The 11,212-nt window shown below is 35.9% G+C and overlaps 1 long non-coding RNA gene across 1 annotated transcript in view; it reads right to left on the reverse strand.

Annotated features, from left to right (window-relative positions):
* Positions 1-11,128: 11,128 nt before the first annotated feature.
* The window catches only part of LOC103460886 (uncharacterized), a 17,983-nt gene continuing 17,899 nt past the window's right edge, over positions 11,129-11,212 (reverse strand). The window contains exon 3 of the long non-coding RNA XR_533011.1: positions 11,129-11,170. This is a non-coding gene — a long non-coding RNA (uncharacterized LOC103460886). The remainder of the gene's footprint in view (positions 11,171-11,212) is intronic.

Raw genomic sequence — 11,212 nt, forward strand, 5'->3', positions numbered from 1 at the left:
ATTTTTGTTTTTCTATTAAGCACCCGTTATCCTCTGAAGGACTGTCACGTGGACCGACTGCAACCCCTCTTCCAAGATTCCTGTGCACATTTCGCACATGTTCAAAAGTGACAACATCTTAACAGCGCAGCTTACAAAAGGGGAGGGGAGACAAGCGAATCGACTCAGAGTGGGTGGTGTGAATCAGCTCTGAGGGGACAGAGATGCACATGAAGTGAAAATGTGGGAAAAAAAACACACAGGGTGCAGAAGAAGTCTCCAAGAAAATGGACGTGGACAGAGAGAGAGAAAGGGACTGAGGAGATCTAAAATAACAGTGACATTGTCTCTAGACAGCACTCATTATTTCTCTATTCAGTGAGCGCAGGGCTTAGTGGACACGGTTGAAATACAACTTTAGAGTACATCTGACAGCAGGAGCAGAGATGAAGCGSTGGATTTACAATGCCATACAGTATCAGAGTAATATTCAGCTCCTGTCATCACAAATCACAACATACCACGCACAAGATAAACCCCACAATTTATTCGCAGACTGGATACTTTCTATTTGATCAAAATGAAAAGTATAAAAGGCAGAGGCGATTTCATTCAAAAGCTCTAATCTCAATCTGAAAACAAGGGAATAAAATCTGGTGTTGAATGATTCGTGGGCATTCAGACACCTCCTGAGTTTAGGACGAATACCGAAGCACTTTGACTTTAGATTTGTTCACAAAAAGCACAATGACAGCCTGAACCTTGATTGTTTTCAATCAAAAGGCAAMATGGATGTAACTACTGTGTAAAAATATTTCCATGTGTTTGTTGCCCCTATTGCTATTAGCAGTTTGGATGAAATTAGAATGTTTGCTATTCAAAGCTAGTAAATGTTTGTCACAACCCAGCACTGTTACTAGTATCATTTACCAGTAATTAATCTATCAATGAGTTAATTTAGCATTTTAGTAATTTGACAAACTTGCCTACTAATTTTCTTAATTTTAATACTATTTACTAAATATTACAGCAAACTTTTCATTTTTTACATTTATTTTTATTTGTGTTTATTTTTAACCCTTTAATGCATGAATGAATGAATGCATGTCCTTTATGTCAGGATTTTTCCCCCAATTTTTTTATTTTCTTAAGGCATAAAAAAAAGGTAGGAAAAAAAATCTTTGTAAAAATGTTTTTATTTTATTTTTTTTTTTAGGTGATCAATTGTAATTTTATCCAAATACAAAGTTGCTATTTGAAAAGTAAATCAGTAGTATTGCTCTTTAGGAGTTATCTGATGTCATAGTATTTTTTTACCTGCGAGAGTCGTCTACAGCAGAAGGAGGGACCGGGTCGGTTTTCTGTCTGTCGGCCATGTTGGATTTAACAAAAATAATTTCTTGCGTTTTGCAGCTGATGGCTTGTAGTGGATAGTGTATTTTATGATGCATTAGTGTCCACTTCAGTGGTCTGTGTGCATTCATAATGTAAAAATCCACAAGAAGCACAAGAAAATGGCTTTCAGACAGCTGTCCACTGCAGTCCACAAATCTCAAAATCAACAACAACAAAAAAATAGATCTAGCYTAAATTTAAGTTTACAATTAAATAACAGAAAATGTGTTGTCGCCTGAGAAGGGCTGTGGACAAGAGAGGTACTCCCGATCTGATAGATTTGGAGAATTTATCATATTGATAAGTCGAGATGTGAGCTGATGATCGATTCCACACAAAAAATCTAATTACCCTTGAAGAAATTATTCAAGTATTGACTCAAGCAACCAGGTTTTGCTGTTTTAATTTTATGTTTTTCAATTGACATACTTCAAATTAAGAGTGCAAAAAGTAGTAAAATGTAATGTCTTGGTCTTTATGCTTTTATTAAAAATGTGAGATTTTAACAAGGGTGTGCAAACTTTTATGAAGTTTAAGGCGTGAAAATTAYAACCCTCTCTCTTTCCATCTTAGTGACAGAACAAGACAAGTGCATGGCAGAAGAGAGCGTTTCCGTCAGAGGACATGAATAAGTAAGTAGGSAGAAATTTGTATGCTCAAAACGGCAGACTCATATTAATCAACCAAATGACTGTGCATAAGTTGCCCTTTTAAAATCACATCTGTCCCTGGGGAAGCGTTAGCTGTTAATATTTAATACATACACGTGTAGTGTCGCAAATCAATCTGTCGCACAAATTAGTTCAAATTAATTCAATTGGTGGTCAAAAAGCCATCTGATTAACAGTGCTGACGCTGCTCCTCTGGAGGTTTTAAGTATGTTGTGAGGCTAATCGTGGCGCCGGTTTAAGCTCTTAGTTCACACGCCACACGTGTCAACCCGTCACATTTTGACCTCCTCTAACAGATGGGAGAAGTTGCTCTGTTTTTTGCTAGATTTAGGTCAGAAAAGGCCCCGGTGGGTGCGACAGGTTCAGGATTACTSCTGTACTGTGGGAAGCATCAGAGCGGCCCCAGGTGTTAAACAGATATTTCTAGCTGGCTTCAAGGTGGCAGCGCATCATAAATATGTATGTACCAGAGCCGCTCATGGAAAGCAATAAGACATCATCATCACAGCGATCACCCTGCTGTCACTACCCTCTGCAGGGCCCATTAATAAACACTGACAATCAGAGCCCTTTACCTACCCCTCACTCGGAGTGAGAGGAGCATTTTGATAACTTTGATAGTCCAAAAAACCAGCTTCAGGGTTTCATTTGGAATTAAATTGGGAAAAAAAATGAGTTAACAGATCTATCCTTCAGTTTTTCCCCATCATTAAAATTATTAGTTGGAGCTTGATGCAGTTTTTTCATATGATATTTAAAAGAGCATGTTGGAAAAAAGACTTGAATGAATGGACATGTGACATTGCAAAATTAGAGATAAGCAAAAATAGTGGTGTATTTTGTGGTTGTAGAGTTTCTATAGCACATTATGTAGTTTTCAAGTACAGCTCTGGAAGAGCTCACTGCACTGACCCCCATTGAAAACCTCCTGGTTGTTCCACCAAATGTTGATTTCTGAACTCTTCCTGAGTTAAAAAATTAGTTTTGTCGTTTCTAAATGAATATTAACTTGTTTTATTTATTATTTGAGGTCTGAAAGGACTGCATGTTTTTTTGTTATTTTGACCATTTCTCATTTTCTGCAAATAAATACTACATTTTTGCCTGGAATTTCAGAGAAATGTTGTCAGTAGTTCATAGAATAAAAGAACAATGTTAATTTTACTCAAACATAAACCTGTAAAGAGTAAAAACAGAGAAACTAACAATTTTAAGTGGTTTCTTAAGATTTTCCAGAGCTGTGTGCTTGTTGAAGATAGTTTTTACTCTGTTTTGTGACACTTGGAAACACTGATTAATTTGTACTTTTTCTGCTTTTTGTGGACTAACAGTTATGCTTCTTCACCCTTAGCACCCTAAGTTTTTCTTTTGATGTTTTGTCTCAAGTGACAGTTCAGATCTTTACTGACGTTTTCATGTTATCTGGAATTAGGAGAATATTTAAGTTTTAACTTGATTTTCCAGGCTGTAAGAATAAAACACGAAAGCTTATATCAGAATAAAATGTTGGTTTGTGCTGGTGCTCAAAGTAATATTTAGCAGTTAGGCTGAAAATATTGTAGTTTTCGTCCATGCCATGCTGCATTGAAGAGGATCCCCAAACAAGTATTGAGATAAAAGGATTGGGCATGTTGCTTAGAAGCCTGATATTCTTTCAGTGATCTTAGGGCTAATTCTTGGAGACACATAATTTGGGGTTTTCATTATCTGTAGGCTATAAAAATTTTAATTACATGCAAAAAAAAATAAAAATTGAATTTCATTATTAAAAATGAGTGACGAAAACATTAAACTTTTTCCTATGATCTTAAATTTTTCAAAGATGTTCCTATAAGTATCCAAAACAAAGTATGATGTTTGAAAAAAAGAAAAACATTGTTCTGTTTTGGGAGAACTTTTAAAAATAATACAATTTTCATGGGTGTGGTGTAAATTTCTTCTTAATCATTTACTAGAGCTTCTCATGAATGAAAATAATCACTGCTTTCTTAAACTGTTTGGTTTAAAATACAAATAAACATCCAAAGTTTTAAATCTCTGCCTTTGCTCCTCATGGTCTCAGTACTTCCTTATGTTTGTTTTGATCACCTAACACTTTATATCAGTTAGAAATATTTGGTATAATGCTGGASTACCACTTCACTGCTTTTCTGTTTTACTGTAATAGATACGTTTGGGCTTTCTATAACATGCAATTAGTAGCACAAATTTAACTGAAAAGACTAAAATAATTGAAATGTACTTTTAACGTGAAGCGTGAGAGTTGATCTTTAATTAAAATGTGCAGCAGAYATTGGTGCTGACTTCAGGACAAAGGTAAGATGCACGTCTCCATTCCATGAAAACCTTCAAACTGCATCTCCTTTCACTCCAGGAGAGCAAGTGTCAGCCCACGTTTAAGCAAGCAGCCTTTATCGTGAGACAAGGAAGAATTTGCCTTCAGGTAATAAAAGCATCGAAGGCTTGGCCCAGAAGAGCTGCTCTCCTTCGCCTGTCTAAGAGGATTGACCTTTGTTTATTCCTGCCTCCCCTAAGACAGCTTCTGCAGCTAGTTTTGTGTCTGGGAGCTCGGGGAATAGGAGCACACACTCCTCACGCTTAATTCACAGTCTGAATGGCGTATCAACAGGACATGAGTAGCAAAAACTATGAAATCAATGACTAACTCTTGTTGGAGTGAGTAGTATTTTAATKAAATCAAATTTTATAGGCATACTTCMCAATCCTGCGTATTCCTCTACCAATTTTTWAAATCCAGAACCAGTTTTGTGCATTGTTTGTCAAACAGTTTTGCAGGTATACTGTATTATGGTGTTAATCTTTAATAMAATTTCCAGACAGCTAAATTGCTTTTCACCCTTTACAGTCAAGTTCATAATGAAAGACAGACTTTATGTGTTGTTGCCCTCACAAAACGTCTCTGTCAGGAGAAAACTGACACACCCGGCAGCATCCAGAGAGTTATTGGTGAGTGAATTAGGTCGCACACTGGGGCTGAACAAAGTTATTGTCATGTCGCCATAACAAGTGTGCTTATCGCAAAGAAGGGCTTGGACTGCAGTAAGTGTTTGGAGAYCCATGTTGTTCAAAAWGTTTTAGATTAGTGAGGAGGTAAGAAAAGTTTGCCAACCAGAGGGAGCTTTTCATTAACATCTTGTCATCAAAGTAATAAATTTAGTTGTTTTYCCCGGTAGATAGTCCGCTTAACACCTTAGAGCAAGACAATTACTGGAGCCACTGAACCCAGGTAATGGCTCTACATATTATCATTCTAAAAAATAAAATCACTGGTTTTGGTTTTATTGCTGAAAATCCCAGCAACATTTAGGAGCCTGAAGCAACCTGTTCATTTGAAATAAATAACAATGGACCCCAATGTAATTGAATAACTGGAATCCATAAAACTCTTGACATTGCCTCTAAAAATGCTTAAAACTGGCTATTTTAATAATTCACACACCAAGTMAAGCTTGAAAGGCATCATTATGCCCAGTAGAAACCATTTTTGCATCACCACAGAACCTAACATMAACAGTTTTCTTGATTTCTGATCTAAGAGCTACAACCAATCACTGACAAGGAAAATGATCGCCGCTCTTTGATTGGCTGTTTTCAAATGCCAGCCAATAGAGTGTGAAGTAGCAGCAAATGTATCTTTTCTCTTCCCAAGATGCATTTTTTAAATACCTTAGATATGCTCCATGAAAAAAAGKAATATATACACAAATTTTCCACATATATTTTGAAGCTACATTCCACAGAAAGATGGATAAAAAGTAGTTTSAGTGTCAACAGCCAGAGGTGCACTGTATAGTTACATAGCTGCCCCACGGTTAGAGTGACAGTTCTGGGCTTTTAAACAATCTGAGATTATAGCTTTATCGATCASATTTTACAGGCTTCAGCGGCCGACTGGACTCTGCTGTCGCAGYAGGGGAAGATTTGTTGTGACAGCCATGCAGGAGGAGGACCCGGTCAGCATGAGCAAACAGAACAAAACGGTCCGGTTCTGGACCCCACAGTGGAAATACATGCACGAAATCCCCCAAAAAGATGAGCATAAACCCACACCTGATGATGTGAACGATCTCTGAACTGGATTGTTATGTTTTTGTCTTGTTAGTTTTGATGTAAAAAAACACAAGTTTATCTAACTGTATTTTAATTACTACTAAGGCATGACTACACTGAATAATGTATGTACGTTTTTATTCAAAAGAAGAGCTCATTCAGACTTTAAAGTTCACACATCCCACTATGGAGAAATGTCACATTCTGTAATTCATCATATCTAAGAGGTTKCTGGATGAATGCATATGTTCAGCGCGAAGAAAATCCACATGTATGGGGAATTCTCTCAATTCTCTCAAAAAAAGAAATGGAAAAAACTTTGAATATAAATGGGAAGACAATTCCTTTGAGGTAGCACTCCTCTCTGGCTCCCATTACTCTCTGATTTATGGCTTCATAACTGTAATTGCTGAAGGGCAGCTGCTTCTCTGCTTGATTCAACGCCGTTTCCATTGTCAACTGCATCACCTGCTGTTCTGCTACCATCTAAACATCTTAGGTAGCCTGCTTCTGACAAATAACCTAATTCCTAACCGGGCTGCACACACAAAAACATAAAAACCTTCCCATGTAATTCATCAAACATAAACCCTGGAACTTTTGTGATTCAGAGGAAAGACTAATGACATTACTGATACTTGATCCTGATAGGAGGATCCGGATGGAGGATGCAGCTTCCTGCTGAGCGCTGTCAATGTAACACATATGTACGTTTAGAGACGTCTAATAAGACCTATGTGTGGAAGTTTGCTTTACTTTGTAAAATGCTGGCAAATCAACAGCCCTCCTGCCTTAAAAAGCTTGCCTTGTTTTGCATTTCAAATGCAATCATGGATAATTCTGCTGCAATTTATTTGAGTGACAGCGAGACGGTGGAGTACTGAGCGAGAAAGAGCAGTTCATCACAGCTTCCAAATGTAAAAGATAACCCAGAAAAGCCATAACTAGTCAGTGGGGTTGTTTTCCTTCTCAGTTCTGATTTGACTCTTTGAAATGAGATATTTAGACAATTCCAATAATTTTYCAGGGTTTGATTTTTATCATCAAACCAATTTATAATCACAGTGTTTATCTGCAGGTCTTAATCTGATGTTTTCGTATGTTTGTTTTAGTCTACCAGTTAAAAAAAATTGACTTGCATGAGCTTTTGATCCTCACAGAAACAGAAAACGATTGCGAGATTGGCTTGGGAAAAAAAAAAGTTTTTTCTTTCTGTAGTTCACAGGATGATTATGGAAAACAAAAATAGTGGTTCTTCCACCCTTCCACTTGCTTTGGACTTGTTAATAATTGGTTAAGTTCGAGTTTTCAGTGGAAACACAAACAGGAAGCCTGATAAAAACCAGTTGTTTGTTTGGTACGGAGGGTCTGGACATAACAATTTTAATTAAGGTAAAACCAAACAGTAGGGTGAAGTAGATCATAATGTCCCAAAAGTATTTTTCCTCAAAAAACAAAAACAAGTAGATGCAACTGAGTAAATGTAACATTTCTTAGACTTAACACCAATTTAGAACAAGAGCTGGAAACTGCAGAGCTACAGTTTTTTAATCTTCCTTGGGATTTAATAGCAGGACAATTGTGTAGTGCACATGTGTCAAACTCAAGGTCCGGGGGCCAAATTCGGCCCCCAGTAACTCTTCATGTGGCCCTCCAGGCTCTAGACGGTCACATAAATAGAATATTCACGATTTAAATATGGTTTAAATCGTGAATCAGTGTTTTTATTTGGATAGTGCCAAGTTATAGCATAGTGAAAATATGTTTGAGATTTTATTTTAAGAAGTACTCATTGAATTTATTGGTATTTTAACAGTTTATTAATGAGTTTYATTAATATATTCTGCCACAGCTGGCCCTTTGAGGACATTTGTGATCTTGAAATGGCCCCAAATGAAAATGACAATGTTTCACCAAGAGAACTAAAAACAGTCTCCATTGTCTTTTATGCATATGAAACCATGCGCACATTTCCCTTGTTAAACAAATTAGGCTGAATCATGTGTCCATATCCTCACTACAGCAGTGGCAGATATATTTTGTCTATCAATGCCCCAGTTTCCTGAACCATAAGATCTACTGCGTAGTGAAATTGTGATTGTTTATTAGCAGCAGTCGCAATAAAATAGGTTTTAAATGACTATGTGTGTTTGCAATCAAAATGGAAAAGTAATGACATTCCTACCAGGGCATCAGAGATGTGATACAGGTTGCTTATTGATTCTGGAGCCACATGTCTACTATAAAATTGATTAGTTTCTGTATGTGTTTCTATGAGAGCAAATCAGCAGCTGTTATTGAACCCTGCTAATCGGTTGGATGAAAGGGGGAGGGAAGCATCACTAAATAATAATCTTCTGTTTTATTTGCAAACATCATTGAATCCAGAAAGTCAAGCTGTTATGAATTCAACTGAATATTTACTGTCTTATAGAAAATGGAAAACAACTTCATTTTTCTCCACTTTACATTGAAACAGGACACAACCCTGAGATATGACAATATCTGCTTAAAAGTTTGGTTGTAACTGTTTCTAGAGGGTTAATAATAAATAGGGTTAGAGTTAAATCAGCATTTAAATAATGACGAATACATTAAAGACATGCACAAAGACTGCAGGAATTCAACAAAAGCTTTTTAAAACTTGTATAAATGAGAGGTTYGAYGTTTGCCGTGGAMTCAGAATGGGAAGCGAAAAATAAATCAGAAATGTGATGAATTTCTAATACAATAAATTGAATGAAAAAGTCTAAAATTAACATTSAATAGGTGAACACTACTTAAGATTTTCCTCCATTTTTGTCATTATTGGTCCACAATAATAGGCTTCAGCAAATCTACCTTTTGCTATGATTTTATCTTACTCTTTATCTTATTTTTATCTGTCGATCTTACAGCATGTGCTCCCCTGTTTTGACATCTGCTGAAAGGTAGGCCATCTGCTTCAACGTGACAGGTGACTTGAATAACTACATTACTTTATCTTCTTGTTGGCAGCTGTCTAAAGGTGGGATATATAAGGCAGCAAGTGGTCAGTGATTGAAGTTGATGTATTTTGGGTAAGAAATATGGGGTTTTCTGAAGCCAATGTCTTGACAGGTCAAAGTCTTTTGGTGGATTTTTTGGGACTTGTATATTATAGGAGGTGATTTTTAGTTTGAGGCTCAGCCACATGTTATGAATGTTACTTCTGCTGCATGAACAGCCAGCTGTCTTACATGTAAATATATGGGAAGCTTTTAAATTAGCAAAAAAAATTTGAACAATRAAAATGTCTATCAAGAGCTTAGAAAATAATAATAGCTATATTACTCATCAATAATTAACACCTGAAATATTCTATAAGCATTTTTGACCATTTTTTTTTCATTTGCCATTTTTAAAATACCTAAGTTTCAAATCCCCGCCTGGATATTTTTGCTCATTTTAATTGTACGCAGTTATTTAAATGTCCTGTGAGTAAATATATTTGCTAATTTATCCATAACAACCGGAACTTTTAATATCTAGCAAGTTGTTTTCACARTTTACTGTCTATTAAAAGATCGCCTCTCAGATTAATTTCACTCCCGGCTACAAGGGTGAAATTACCGTAATAACCTGATATTGGCTGAAAAGCGCAAAGTTTCAGAAACTGTTGGAATTTTTCAAATTGCGCAACGTGTGGCGGAATTACGGTACTGCATATTTGGTTGCATCCTCGCCAATTCGATCGGTCCGGAAGGGCATAAATGTTTTATTCTGCCCAAACGTTATGGGGACAAATTGAGTTTTGTTTGCCACTTGATTAATTACACTGACAACATTTCACCCACATTTATACATGAATAAATTTCTTTACATAAACATTAAATTGCCTTTTGGTTTGCAACCAAATTTTCACAATGTTTATATCTTGTTTTCTTGTCTTCTGAACAAAATTAGCTAAGAAGGTTGACAGGTTCTTCAACTTTTTAGTTGTTATAAAATCCATATTGATACCTGAAAGTATATTTTTGTCACTCCATATTTYTCCTAAAACTACTTTTCTTCAATCCAAAATTAAATCTGATTGTCTCYAAGCTGTGTCGAACATAAATTCAGTGAGAGCAGTATTTATTTTTTCTTTGAGACGTTTCCAATGGCATGTTTCCTCAGCTGCACAGAGGGATTATTACRTGGTTATTTGATGACAACCGTACAGTAAAAATGATTTATCATTCTTTTCGGTTATCCTAAAGAAGTTTTATGAACTTTTCTTTGAAATTTGGTTTGACATATTTACAGCTACAATTTCTAGCTAATATTTGTAATAAAACATGCATAGGGAAGTACAAACATAAGAGAAGTACAGATTAGATTTTTTTCTGAAGGTAAATGCTGTAATAAATGCTTTACTGATGTCCAGTGATGCAGTTTATTTTAAATATGCCGTCATCGACCCTCTTCTAAAGAGACTAAGCTACATCCTTCTTTCTTRAACTGCTACAAACCAATTTCAACATTACAGTTTCTTACCAGAAACTGTAATGTTTCTGGTAAGAACATTACCAGAAAGAAGTTTGTGGCTAAGCGGCTAATTACTCCTGTAGATAAATACAACATTCTTAATTGTAATCAGGATTCATTTAACAGAAACATCTCCTGCACCTTCGTCCTTATGCTGAACTTTATCTCCACCTTTGACCACCAGGTTTTTATGTTGAGGTATTAGACAGGTACCAGAATTTGATTTTAATTGATTTTCTAATTAAAATCAGATCCTGTTCATATGTTGTGTTTGGATTTATTCATTCTTTTGTGTCTTCTTTTATGATTTTGACTTAACCGTACTAATCTGCATTTTTAATGTGTTTTTTGGACACATTAGTTTCAATTTAGGAAAAGTGAATGAAAATATCCTTTTCCCCCCATTTTAAGCAGCGAAGTCTTAGAATTAACTTTTTTAATAAAATCAGGCAACATATTGATATAATGCAAACCAAGTCTTTGAAGGATTTTCCTCCATTTTATTTTTTCATAGAGTGCACTCACCTTTCTGGCTTCAGCTCCTCAGACTCTGAAAAACTCACCATCTGAAAATGGGTAAGAGATTATTTTTCATTATTTGGCTCCAT

This window comes from Poecilia reticulata, linkage group LG2 (genome assembly GCF_000633615.1).
Source record: "Poecilia reticulata strain Guanapo linkage group LG2, Guppy_female_1.0+MT, whole genome shotgun sequence".
In the NCBI taxonomy this organism is placed as follows: domain Eukaryota; kingdom Metazoa; phylum Chordata; class Actinopteri; order Cyprinodontiformes; family Poeciliidae; genus Poecilia; species Poecilia reticulata.